The sequence below is a fragment of the Rhipicephalus sanguineus genome, chromosome 8 (genome assembly GCF_013339695.2).
Source record: "Rhipicephalus sanguineus isolate Rsan-2018 chromosome 8, BIME_Rsan_1.4, whole genome shotgun sequence".
NCBI lineage: Eukaryota > Metazoa > Arthropoda > Arachnida > Ixodida > Ixodidae > Rhipicephalus > Rhipicephalus sanguineus.
In genome coordinates this window covers 46,417,450-46,430,287 of record NC_051183.1, presented here as the reverse complement: position 1 = coordinate 46,430,287, position 12,838 = coordinate 46,417,450, and positions in this window count along the sequence as shown.

Below are 12,838 nucleotides of genomic sequence, written 5' to 3'. Positions count from 1 at the left end.
GCTCTTCTCGGCTGTTCATTTCAGCCCCCGCTGATAGGCTGGACCTAGGGAAGCAGCGCGCCCCCTGCTTCCGGTTCTTGCTCTTCATCGTCATCTTGACGGCACCAAGCTTTTACAATTCTCGGCACTAATGAGAGGGAAGAAATGCGCTTCAACGCAACGAACGCAGCCCCCTGAGTTTCTCTTTTGGGTGCAGACCCGCCTTGGTGGTCTAGTGGTTAACGTGCTCGACTGCTCACCTGCAAGTCGCGGGATCGAATCCCGGCCGCGGCGGCCGCATTTTCGATGGAGGCGAAAATGCCAGAGGGACAAATTCAAGGGAGCAATTTCTCTCCCTATCAACTCTGGAAAGGAGAGTATGTACTATATAGGTGGTACGGGGATCACTGTTCTGCGTCACGAAGTGCGCCAGAAAGACGAGAAACGCCAGGAGAGAATATTGCTCTCATTTTTTGCATTTTCAGAGGCTGGTGAGGTGTCCTTTAAAGTTGCATCGTAGCAGCAATAGATAACAATTGCAATACACTCTCGCAAACGCAATAGACTTCGTATACATAGTACGAACATCCAGCGCTTAATCTGCGGTGCGGTGTATATTATATCTTGTTGTGACCACACTTTGCTTCTACCAACCAACTTATCAATATGTTTAGAACTGCGGCTTCGGCTTTCTGTGCTAATTAAGGAGCACTGCAAGCAGCGAAGAGTGCTTCTTTGGCCTTGAAATTAGATTTGGTAACTATACAGGCGTGTTGATATGTCGCTGGTCGGGCTGATAAAGAAGCAGATAGCGATAACTGCTTCGCTCAGCTTGTGTCCCTCCACGCTGTCTGGCCCGGTGATGTATGTCGATCACGAAGGCTAGGGTGCTCCTGCTGTGACGGCTGGCGGAGGCCCTAGCCATAGAGTTTCCTACAATACTTACTAGAGGGAACTCTGGCGCTAGTGTCTATGGGAGCTGCAATGCATCGCGCTTCAGCCAGCATGGGAATCATGGGTAGTACACGGATTTGTCTAAACTTCGTTCTTTCGGCTCCGTTTGGCTCCGCGTCGCCTGCATCCGCTTTGTCGAAAAACGAAGTTCAGCAAAAATCAGCAGTTTCGCTTCACCACTTTAACTTCTTTAGGCTCACCGATTCAAATCTGGTCACGAAGTTCATAACGATCCATTCTTTTATCCGAAAGAAAACCAAAACATAGCAATAAACAAAGCCACAAGTGCGTTCGAAGCCCACAAGCATGAAGACTAGGCAAATCCGTGTACTACCCATCATTCCCATGGTGGCTGAACGATCGCAGCGCCAGAGTTCCCTCTAGGTCATTTTAGGAAACTCTATGGCCCTAGCAACCGGCTCAAGATGAACGCACTCACGGCCGTCAGTCGACCAAGTGAGGGACATTATCGCACCGTCGCACCAACGACAGCTTCGAAGAGGAGTATCACCGTTTGCAAAAAAAAAAAAAAAAAAAAGGGCGAGTGAAATGGTGACTCGGTCGCAGCGTCGTAGGAAAGGCGGCACCGGCAGCTGGACGATCATCTGAACCCTCTCCAGTTTGACACCCTTGCCACCAAGCGCGTTCGCGCCGCGTGATGACCACGCGATGCACTAGTGGCGTGTGCAAACCCAGCAATTGAGTGAACGGAATGTAAATGCTAAACTTCAGAGCGCCAGTTCGGTAACCGATGTAGAACACACACACACACACACACACACACACACACACACACACACACACACACACACACACACACACACACACACACACACACACACACACACACACACAGGCGCTCGCGCGCGCGCACACACATACGCACGCAAGCACACAAGCACGCACGGACACGCACATACGCATGCGTGCGCGAACACACACGCAGGCACACAAACACACACATACACACGCACGCACATACACACACACACATAGGCTCGCACGCATGCGCGCGTACACACACAGCACAAGCGCTACTCGCAATGATGTGAAAAACTTGGGAAAACTTGCGAATAACTTTCCTACATATACATTGTACTGCGGGCATGTGCAGGCGCACTGCCAATCATAAACACGCAAAAAAAGCTAGGCCGGCGCGGAAAGCGCAGCACAGTCACAGCGAAAGCTGGAAGAGCGGCATTCCTAGAACCCGTTATAAACTCTTGTGGCTACTGATACAAGTACACTAACAACGTGCCCACTACGCTACAAATCATAATTTTTGTGAAGTTGGGAAGCACCCACCACGACAGCGAGGTACCATTTGTAAGGCATTATGTGCACTTTGTTGATGCGACGGTTGATGACGATGAATAATTATGGCTGAGCCCTGTGTAATGAGTTGGAAGCTTTAAACGACCCACTAGTTACGTAATTCGCATTGTGTGACGCCCGGTCGTTATTTCACTCTCCCACCACGCTATATAACATACGTTATTGTGAGAAAGAGAGAGAGGGAAAGAACTTTATTGAGACCCCGAGGAAATGGATCATGAGGGACTTTTATGGGCCTCCTTGGCAAGCAATACAAGTGCACTTGCGAGGAAACCACTATGCCATAAATTATCATAACTTTTGCGAAGCAGGGAAGCAGCCACTATGTCATTTGTCGTCATTCTGCGGAGAACCGTGGTACACGCTAAACACCTGTAAGGCAATATGTGCACTTTGTTGATGCTGTGGCTGATGACGATGAAGAATTATGGCAGATCTCTTTGTAATGGGTTGGGAGCATTCAACAACCCACTCGTTGCGAATTCGCATTGTGTGATGCCTGGTTACAAAATTCGCGTTGAGTGACGCCTGGTTGTTATTTTACTCTTCTACCATACTACATTAGGTATGTTAATGTGGTTCCTTCCCGACATGAAGCCTGTATAGCGTCTTTTTGCAAAACAGTTTCAAGCACCGGCATGGCTCTGAGGTAGAATACTGGGCTTCCGCGCACAGGGCCCAGGTTCGAACCTCATTCCATCCCGGGTATTTTTCTTTTTTTCTTATTTCGCGCGATAGTGGTTACGGACACCGCCGCCGCCGGCGGCGGCGGCTGCGGCGGCGGACAACTACGGCGCCAAAACGGTCCTTGTTGTGATCTCATGACAGCTTTCGCTGTAAAAAATCGCCAAAATGCAGGTTAGAACATAAAATCCCGTGACATTAATCCCGTGAATTAATTTGCTTTGATGCGCAATACGAAAGTATCACTGACCCATTCACTTCGTTTCTTTCTGAAGTGATTGTGTCAGTGATACCCCTGTGTTGTGCAACAAGCGAAAGGAATTTTCAAATTTGATATTCTAACCTGCATTGCGGCGATATTTTTTTGCGTGGTTATGATAGGCAGTGCGCTTGCGCATGCCGACTGTACATTTTATATATGTAGGAATGTTTTTGCACAATAGAGATAGTTGCTAGTAGCGCTTGTCCTGTGTGTGTGCGTACGTGCGTGCGTGTGTATGTGTGTTTTCTTCCATGTCCCATACCGAATTTGCGCTCTGAAGTTCAGCATTATGAACCAACAAGCCCAGTAACAGTTTCGCTTAAGGGGGTGCTATGCAGGATGGCCCGAGCTTCTCGGGAATACGAGTTTGCTCCGAGCTCCCACTACGGCGGTCATGACAGGAAGACAGCGTGAAGTGCGCGATAACAGCTACAAGAACGAGCACGGCGTAGCTAACGCATTTTCGGCGGTTTCGAAAGGAACACCGCCTGCGAACGCGTCAGCGCCGCCACTCAGTCAGCATTTCAACAGTACAGAGACGTCAGCGTGACTGTCCTGCTATCATTTTGCCAACTGAACATCGCGCCTCCCACAGGCGTGTTCGTGGGCGTTTGTCCTCTTTTGGGCAAGTTTTTTCGTTCCACCTGCAACATGGCAATTTCCAGTCTCGAAGGCAACACGGGCGCACACGCAGCACTCTCGTGCAGCTCGTTTCGCTTATCTCGAGTGTAGCAGATAAATAAATGGACAGGTTGCTGCTACTTACATTAAACGCTGAAGATTTTTCTGCAGTAACGATCTGGTAGAAACAATGTCTCCACAAACAACTAAAAAATTGGGGGACACTTAAGCTTCGCCTTTAAGAGTTGAACGCGATAGCGATATCCTGCCCCTAGTGCGCACTTCGAACATTACGAGTGTTTAAGAGAATGCGTACACTAAGGTGTGTGCCTTATGTAATGGGTAGCATGCTTTGAACCAGGAGCTATTATGCGCGAGAAACTTTTTCGAAGTTGCGATGCACCCACTACGTGGTCTTAAGGGAATACGCGCAGTAATGTGTGTGCCTTTTGTAATGGGTGGCTGTCTTTAAACCACCAAGTCGTTATGATATTGACATGGTGTGACGCCCGATGGAAACTTACGCTTGTACCACGCAATATTACTGCGATATTACATCTCGTACTGTGACACCTGTATACCGGACGCGTATTTTTGGGCAGCATGAAAGTTACTTTCAGTGCAGCTCCAACCAGAGGCGTGGCTGTGTGGTAGAGCACCTGCTTGCCACGCAGACGGCCTGGGTTCGATTCTCACTCGGACCCAACATTTTTATTATTTAATTTATTTGCAGCTTTTTCGATTTTTCAGTCACGGACAAGATGATGATTTTTCGCTCGCAACCGACGGCCCCGACGCCGACGGCGGAATTTCTGCGATACGAGCTCTTTAACGCTATCGCGTTAATATTAACATTTCTCGCCGCAAATGCCACCAGGGGCGCTTGCTTCATGGCTGTGATTTACTGTGTGACGACTGTGTACAGCTTTTGAGGGCAATATACCGAGAAAATACAGTTTGTATAGAATGGGAAGGAATAAGTAGCAAGGACAGCGTTGAAATTAGCAAGGGGCTGAGACAGGGATGCCCTTTGTCCCCGCTGTTATGCATGCTGTACACGGCGAGGATGGAAAAAGCGCTAGAAGGTAGCAACATTGGATTTAATTTGCCACACAAACAGGTCGGAGCGATGGTTGAGCAGAAGCTTCCAGGTCTATTTTATGCTGATGATATTGTCTTATTTGCGGACAGTCAAGATGATACACAGCGACTGGCAGATATATGCGGAAGGGAGTGTGAGGCTCTAGGCCTAAGATTTAGTGCAACAAAATGTGGATTGATGGTATTCAATGATCACGGAGACCACACGGTCTTAATACAGGGCCAAAAAATACCGAGGGTAAGCGAGTACAAGTACCTCGGAGTATGGGTAAATGAGGGGGATTGATATATGGAGGTACAAGAGAAAGCATCGGTAGCAAAGGGAAAGAGGAATGCTGCAATTATGAAGCACAGAGCTTTATGGGGATACATTTGGTACGAGGTGCTTCGAGGGCTGTGGAAGGGTGTGATGGTTCCGGGGCTTACATTTGGGAACTCAGTGGTGTGCATGAAGTCAGAGGTGCAATCGGGAATGGATGTAAATCAAAGGACGGTGGGCCGCCTCGCGTTGGGCGCTCACGGGAAGACGACAAATGAGGCGGTAAAGGGTGATATGGGATGGACAGGCTTTGAAGTGAGGGAAGCGCAGAGCAAAATGAGATTCGAAGAGAGGCTGAGGAAAATGAAGAAGAGTAGATGGGCAGAGAAGGTTTTCAGGTATTTGTATAGAAAAAGCATTGACACGCAGTGGAGAAAAACAACTAGGAGGCTCACTAGTAAATATACGGCTGGAAGTGCGGGCGATATGGCAACAAGGAGCATTAAGCGGAAGGTCAGAGAGGCGGAGAGGACTTACTGGATGACAGCGATGGAAAAGAAGCCAGGAAAAAAACGAAATAAGGAGGGAAAGGTTTTATGATAATTCAAGGGGAAGCGCTTTACTGTTTGAAGCAAGGTCGGGCTGCCTTAGAACGCGTAGTTATAAAGCGAGATTCAGTAACGAAGAAGAACAATGTACATGCAGCGGGGGAACTAAGGAAACGATGGAACATGTACTGATTGAATGTGGCGATATTCACCCAGGTATACGTGTGGGCACGAGTCTACATGAAGCCTTGGGTTTTAGGGACAACAATGGAAAGCTGAACACGTCCGCGATAGAAATAAGTAAGAGACGGTTGGAGTATTGGTGGCAGAAAGGTAGAGATAAAGTACAAAAATAAATAATGGGGGGAAAAAATGTCATTCTGCCTTAAGAGGCAGAGAGATGGACCGTGAATTTATATTTTTGGTATAATAACATAGATTTAATCAATGTAGATAAGGCATTAGGACAACATGAAACAAGGAAGTTTTTTTTCACCTTCGGAGCCTGGTGGCAGACATGTCACCGCCCCGTTATAAAGGGGACGCTCATAGCATCTATCCATCCATGATTTGTACGTCGTGAGCACGGTCAAACTGAATGCGAGATATCGTAGCCACGTGATGATATAACCCTATAACCTTTAGTTCTTCGTGCGTGTGTGCATAGTTTGTGCGATTACGCTCATAGATATATCGTGCCCCTCGCTGGAGTTGCGGCGTGGGGACTGCTCCACGGCAAGAGCAAACGCGGTGGGCTGACCCGATCTTCACCGCGGGCGTCTGTCAAACTGATTGACGGGCGAACTCGGGTACAAACTCGTTGATTCTGAAAAGGCTCCAGCTCAACTCGCGACTGTCATAGCGCCGGTGGGCCTGTCAACCGTTTCATGCGGTGTACGCTAAGCAGCAACTTCTTTGCATATAAAATAAATTGGTGAGCTCGCACTACATGTGCAAGGCTGGAGCAATCAGAGGAGCTTGTGATCACCTAGCTACTTCCAGCTTTTTACGTGGCTCGTCTACTCAGTCGGCTCGGTAGGCTTCGGAGTGAAGGCCACGTCAGTTCTGTCTCAACTTTGATATCATTAGTTAGCTACGTCTTAATGGACATGACATTGAATACTTATGTCTTCATTGGTAATGTTTTCATTAGCACGGCATTAATTGTTCTTGTATAATTAGCATTATTTTAGTCAGTATGACACTCATCATATTACTAATCAGGATGGTACTAATTAGCACGACCTTAGTGAGTAAGGTCCTAATTAGTTTGACCTTAATTAGCATTCCCAATTAGCGTCGAGCTAATTAGCATGGCCATAATGAGCTTGGTATTAGAACACGGCTTCTTTAGCATTGTGTTAGTAAGATGTGGCCTAATTAGCTCGATCTTAGCATGGCGTGGCTTAATTAGTTTGATCATAGCATGTCTTGACTTAATTGGCTAGGTATACCGCCCATCCAACTAGGTAATCAGCTGGGCGCATGTGCTCGGGGAGCGTGCATACGATTAATAATAAGAACAAGAGGACGCGCGCCGGCCAAGCAACGCGCTAGAATGTACAGGCCGTCCATGATGATTACACACGTGGCCCCGGCGATCAGCTCCGGCCGCGGTGTTGTAAGGCGCTCAGCCGGAGCTAACCTCGGAGGCCGCGGCGCTGATTATTCTAAAGAACACTTAGTGCAGGCACTAAACGCTTGAAAAGGAATTTAAATAGCCCGTACCTCTAAAAAATATCTTCAGTAAAAGTTTCTCACACTTTTCTTGCATGAGTGCACTACTGCACTCTGTGGAAAGACAAATGAAAGAAGATGCCTCTGGTTTGAAGACGCCACCCAACGTTGTCGACCGCCCTTGAAGTGACGTCGCGTTCCATCGTAACTAATGGAACGCAGCGCGCGCTAAGGGATGGATTTGACCTTTTCGTACTGTTAGCTCCTTCAAAAGGGGGTGTCGCCAGAGCTCGGAAATATTCCGAGTTTCGCCAAACTCGGGCCATCCTGCATAGCACCCAGGAATGAAGGTTTCGTCGACTGCGCCGTGTACTACAGTGGCTGCAATCACACATTCGTATAGCATATGGCACACAATTTTCCAGACGACCTTGCGAAGCTCGCGTGTTACGCTTTCGAAGGACGTTGGCTCTGAGTCATCGAGATGCGCGTGAATCAGCTGGAGAGCGAGGAGGAGGGCACGCCAAGCGATAACGCGCCTTCCCCTTCCCTCTGTGAACGGGTTAGACCTCACCTGGCGGCCGTGCGCGGATTGCAGAGCGATCGAGACGGTGCAACGTTTGTTTTGTGAATCTCGTAGCATAATAACACGGGCGTAGTCAGAAATTTTTTTCGAGATGAGGGTGGGGGGGGGGGGGCAATACTTTATGTATGCTCGTGCGCGCGGTTTTATATTTTCCTGAACATATAGGTATATATGTAGGAAAGCACATGCAAAATTGAAAAATTTCGGGGTTGGGTTTTAACTACCCCAACAACCCCCCACCCTCCCGGCTACCCTAACTGCGCCAATGATGATGCCAGTGATCGTCCGGTCAATATCTCAAGTTTCGACACCAACGCGCCACAAAAAAAAAAGCACTGGAGGCCAATATAGTCGGTAAATAGCCTCTGCAAAGCTCTGTATCCACTGCTACACGCTTAACGGGAGATATTGCGTCCGTCTGTGTGTAAGCAACGGCAACTGGCTGCCTTCACGGCGCTCCTAATTGATACCGGCAACCTTACCACTGTGGAATCATCGATAGACCAATATCAATAGCATGAATGGTGCTTCCATGCAGTTCATTTCCAACGTATTTCATTTGAGACGAAATCGAGAAGTATTTTTAGTTCGTAAAACGTGATGCATTATCATAACAGCGCATGTATTCGCCACAGATCTTACTGAAGCTTAGACATTCTTGTCACATTGCGGTTAGCTCAGCATATGAAGTGTATCTGGAGGCTGTATCGTATTTCTTAACGCTTAACGTATTTGATTCTCTGAACGCGTTCAGACCAATCGGTCCTCATCTGATGGTGCAGTGCTGTAGACTGAGCTGTGCAATGCATGAGGGAGCGGGTTGACTTCCAAAGCTTGGGGGCAGGGGCGTAGCCAGAAATTTTTTTCGGGGAGGGTTCAACCATACTTTATGTATGTTCGTGCGTGCGTTTGTATGTGTGCGTGTATATATACGCAAGCAAAACTGAAAAATTTCGGGGGGGGGGGGTTGAACCCCCAACCCCCCCCCCCCTTGGCTACGCCCCTGCTTGGGGCAACAATCAAGTGGCCCTGACATGCAAGGGCACAAAAAACGCCCACTTTTGCACCTATATATCAGTGCACTTTAAGGAAACCCAGCTGGTCAAAGTTATAGATGGCTTGCACGTGACGTCATGGACGCCGCTTCTGAATGTACTGGTACTCCACGATGGTGGTTTTGATGACGAACAAATTGCGACAATGTCAAAACAACGTGGCAGGAGCGTCTCTGCGCGTGAGTAATGAAATAACCTGGATGCGATGTTTTGATAGCATTAATGTGGCGTCGCTAGCGTCGCGTTTCCACATGCTGGTGCTCCAACATACGGGGTTTCCGTTACGTCGGTGCAAGCCACCTATACACAGCAGTGCCGCACAATGCCCCGCTTTAAAGGGACACTAAAGTGAAACATAGCTCAGTGTATACAAACAAGTTATTCTTTGAGAGCTCTGTTGTCATTAATTTCTTCATCACAGGTTAGTCTTTATAAAAGGAAATTCAGGTAACTGTTTCTTGTTTGAATTTTGCGGTAAAACTTCACCACGAGAACGTGAGTATGACATCCCCAATTTCAATGTCTTTATGCGTATCCTGGCGCCATCGGTTGAATGAAATTTTCTGAAACTTGTTATGTTGTGACATTGGGTCCCTCGGAACGCAATGTAAATAATTTTTACTCACAAACGATTACGGAGAGCCTCGCAGACGCCGTAAAATATGTGACGTCATGGCGAGCTAGGGCCGCAACTACAATGCGGCGTCACCTAGCTGTATTGTACCAAGCGTCTCCTCGAGGTGAAAGTGGTGGCTTCTATATTCTGAAATTGTAATTTACTAATTCGAGAAAAAATATTTTTCTCTTCAATGTTCTTTCATAATGTCATAGTGTCGTTTCGGCGAGAGAATGCACAGGTTTGTTTGTTTGTTTGTTTTTTCTTTTCGTCCGCAGTCGGGGACGGTATTTGCTTTTCCTGTGTTAACTGTCGTGATTCTGGCACACTGCAGCGCAAAAAGAAAAAAAAAATAGAAAATATAACAACGGATGGAACACGACGAGTGTAAAACCTGTCAGGATTGCGCACCAGAGCTCAATAACACATCCGTCCTAAAGAAGAGCAAAAGGCGAATCACCCGAGAAATCATACAAGCAGAACGCACTTCCTATCTGAGGGAGAGTTGTGTAAGCGCGCCATCCCCACAACTTACTGATAAAGAGATGGCGTACCTACGCATGATTATGATGATAACCTTATTTTCCGCCAGGTAAGGAGGCCCTCTACTCCCCATCCCCGGCACACAGGCCTAGGTGACGGGGGCCGGCACCTCCGCGATTAGAAGCAGGCAAAGGGGTCTTGACTCTTCGCGGCTTCTTCCGCCAGGCGGATGGCTTGTTGACGTGAAGCAGGGTCCTCGCTCCGCAGCAGGGCTTTCCAGGCCTCTCTACAATTAACATTTGATTTAGCCCTTGGGGAGCCATCGCACTCCCAGATTATGTGGCCTATTGTCCGTCTCGCCCCACAGTGCTTGCACTTATCGATTTGCCTATCATCTGTCTGAACATGATATGCCCAGACCGGGTTTTTAAAATTTCTAGCTGGCAGGCGCCGCCATGCGACTGCAGCTCTATTGTTTAGCATGTGTAGTAGATGACGTCTGTGTCGGACAGCATAAACATGTGTGCAGCTTTTCCAATAAAGGTTGTTGCAAGTTCAGATCTCGTCGTCGTCGTTGGTGTTCTGTCCGTTGTGTGTGCGTGTTTTTTTTCTTTCTTTTTACGCTTCAGTGTGCCATACTCATGTACCAAGAAGCCCAATTCGCCACTTTAACTATCGCGCTCGTCGAACTCAGTCACTGGTCACAGTGACGGACGGTCTGCCCGCATTATAAACTGCACCAGACAGCCGTGAGCGGTGGATGGTAGGACGTGTGTAGGGTCCAGCACAACGCCACCCAGCGCAATATACCAGTGCCGATACGACAGGGATGCGAAGCGATCGAGGAGAGCAACGGATGCGAGCGTTGTGTGATACCAACAAGGAAGTCGGAGCAGGCGATTGCAAAGGCACATGCAACAGCCGTGCAATAGCACTCGTTTCTCTCGCCGGAGAGAGTGACGACCACTGTCGCTGTCCGCGCGAACAGGCGGGTAAGGGACCCATTATCTCTGGGCGAGGGACCAAGGCGGCTCGCGAACGCATTGCGGAGTGTGCTAGAGCCAGCCAATTTTAGAGCCGGCTCTAACACGGATTGAATGGATGAGGACGACGAACAGAACACGAACAGCATGCTCTTTCAATATCTATTGAATGATAAGGCAGCCATCTTCAAGGCTGCCTTAGAAATACGCAACATTTTATTTCGAGCAAACATCCACAAGCTTTAACAAAATAACATTACGATTACTTTTGAGGGAAGAAAAATGGTGAACTAATGCAAACGCAGGAAATCTCGTACAAGGAGGAAGGTTAAAAAAGTAGAAGGGAGCGTCACGTGATATCGCTGGCCTCGGCAAGCCAACCTCCGCTGACACCGCCTCTCCCGACCCGTGCGCGGTGCCTCCTGCGAAGGATTAGGCACCCGCAGTGCCCGCAGCAATGGCAACCAAAGCCAAACGACCAAGAGTAGGGCTTGCCTATCGCGTAGCTAAAAGTCTATTTCTCCTTTAAATTTTTAATGACGCGGCTCCAAGATTGTCCCATGAAGCTCTCTCCTAGATTTTTTTTTCCTTTTACCTCCTCTATGTGCACAGCGCGAGTACAGCCTCATGTTGACTACAGTCCACTGCGTGTTAAACCTGTGTGAAGTTCCCTGAGTACACGGGGCCATACTTTCACACCAGTATTGAAGTAAAACTGTGACATATATATCAAACTACGTTCACTAATTAACATCATCATGAGTTTCGTGTTGATGGTAATGAATTGAGGATATTTCGCTTCGAAGAAGCTAGAGTTTCAAGTAATAACAGCTTCATTGTGAGGTCAATATAGCTTCTATAATCCCGTCCTCTTGAAGCTTACCTACATGTACCTTGGAAATTCAGTAATTCAAACCAAAACAAGTATTCCTCGCTCTTCCAACACGTTTTTCCTTTAGGGTTTTCCCGTCAGTGACACTTACTCGGCAATTGTTGTAAAAGCATTCGGTATTTTCAAGGTGCGTTATTGGATTCGATAATCGAATTAAATTAAATGTTAATCAATTCGTTATGCAGACTGTTTTAATAGTAGCACAACCACACTTGCTTACACTAACTGCATTAATTCTATTAACACTGTGAATATTGTTACGGGCTGTTATATTGGTTCACGGTGCACCAAGACAGCTCACCGACCGTAGCCGCACACTTCTATCTCAAGTCATCGCCGACATCCTGCGTTCCTGTTCCATGCAGCAGAAACTGACCACTGCTCACCTCCCCCCCCCCCCCCCCCCCCCAACCAACGACCTCACCGAACGCTTTAATCGCACTCTTAAGGACATGCTCGACAATGTATGCGTCGCCGGACTACCGTGACTGGGATCTTGCCCTTCCCTACGAAACTTTCGCGTACAAATCATCGCGCCGCGACACAGCAGGCTATTCAACTTTCCACCTACTGCACGGAACAGAGCCAACTTTACCACTGGATACAAGTGATTTGAGCCAATACCTCGCCCACCTGCGTGTGCCCGTGACGCTATCGCGCGTGGCGATCATGCCCGTGAGATGACCAGCGCTCGTCTGACGGCGTCGCCGTCAGACGAGCGCTGGTCATCTCACGGTTGATAGTTGATATCTGCCTAAGTGGTTTTCAAACATATATGCCACGTTTACTACATGGATGAGCGT